A 1,992-nucleotide genomic window follows, 5' to 3' on the forward strand; every position below is an offset into this window, starting at 1 on the left:
GAGGTCAACTAATATTTATTGAATGAATATCTTGACCAATCTGAGATAGTCTTTTGATTGCTAATAGTATCTATAATTAAAATAATTTACAAAGAAGTTTGGAATGGACTTGGGGAATTAATTTTTAAAACATATACTTAACTACACAGTTCTTAAATTGTTTCAACTTTCAGAAATGACATAAGAAACACATACTGTGTATTACATTTTAGGTGAGAGTTTTGGGTATTAAAAAAAAGCAAAAAGGAGGGCTAATTTGCTGTTAACATTAGGAAATTAAATATAGGCCTCAGCTTTGTCATTCTGCAAAATGGTGCCAAGGATATCTGCTCTTCTAAATCCACAGTCGTGATAAGAAATAAAGTTGCCTAGGGTGATGCTTTGTGAGAAGGTGCTAGGTAATTCCAGGTGTTTATCAGTAACTTGTACTTCATTATTTCCGAAGAAAATGCATCTATCACTTTTGTGGATTAGCTATTGATTGGAAACTTACACTCTTGTTCTGGTGTACCTCCTTTCTTTCTACTTTCATAAAGATGACATTTGGATTTATTTTCTTCCTTCTTTCATTGTTTGCTAATACCTTACTTTCCCCTCCCCCAGTTATATAATCAACTTTCTATTTTTAATACTGTACTTCTGACAAAACCAAATCTGAGCTTTAACAGATACATTTTCATATCTTGGAAGTTACCTCAATGATTCACTCTGCTATGAACTGAATATATTACGCATCTTTTTGATTGTTCTTACTCTTTAAAAAGGATATTGGGTTTCTTGAGGTGTGATTTTTCAAGTTAAAATTAGAGCTAGGAAAATATACCTTCTTTGAGTGTGTTGGGGGTTGTATGGCAAGGAATGGAAGTTGTTGGGAACAGGATAAAATAGGTCCAGCTTCACTTGGCCAACATTGTAATTATATCTTATATTTTCTAATCATAATGGGGGTGAATATGTGGGAATAGCTGGTAGGGAATTGATCAATGTCTGTGTCGTTCACTTTGTGAGGACTTTAGCTGATCTCCGTCTGCTCAAAACACCCTTCTTAGCTACTCTCCCTGAGTTGTTGACAGCCGTTATCCTGTCAAGGAGAAAACAGTACGTGAGACCCTGCTTTCAGCCTTGGAAGGCTCATGGAATTAAACCCATCGAGATAATTGCTTAACTCTTCTCTTCATTTTAGTTTCTATACCAATTTGCCTGAATCATATACAATTTAAAAAATTATTGTGTGTGACACGTGGAAATATTTTGGATTATTGTTTTAACAGTAACAAAAGCATCTGTTTCATAATAGAAAGTCCAAAACTGAGGTTGAAATATTCAGACATAAACTTATAAAGAAACTCCCGAGATAACCTTTTTTAAAGAATAAAAACATTATTTTAATTTTTGTATTGCCCAAGCCTTATTTAATTTACCAAGATAAAAAAGATATGTCTAAATCAAGTTGATCATCTAGACTACAGAAGAAAAAAATCCACAGAGGTTAAATAATAAAATCACAGTTTGGAAAGATTCAGCCCCCTCACTCTCAAATGTTCTTGCTCTTATGCTCTTTTTCTTCTCTCACTGAAATAAACTATGAATCCTTAAATTATCTGTTTTCTAATCATGGGCTTTTAACATTAAAAAAAGAAAAGCCAGCACATTTTTGGTAATGTTCTGATTTTAAATTTTGAGATATTTTAGGGTTTTTGTTCTTTCATCAGATCAATGCACTGTCCCAAATTTTGATTTTATGATCCTATCTAAAGCTTTGAATGATGCCTAAGTTTATAACTTAGTATAACCCTTTTCAGATATATTTATACTGATACAGCTTTCTTGGCTTTCTGTTGTACTCTTTTTATAAGTCCTACCTTTAAGATGTTTCCTTTATAAAAAAAAAAAAAACTACTTCCTAACATTCTGATATTGCAACAGAAACAAGGACAAGACCTAAATCAGATTTACACTGTGTGGTGAGGAGAATATAGAGTAATAGCTAAA

This window comes from Cervus elaphus, chromosome 20 (assembly GCF_910594005.1).
Source record: "Cervus elaphus chromosome 20, mCerEla1.1, whole genome shotgun sequence".
Taxonomy (NCBI): domain Eukaryota; kingdom Metazoa; phylum Chordata; class Mammalia; order Artiodactyla; family Cervidae; genus Cervus; species Cervus elaphus.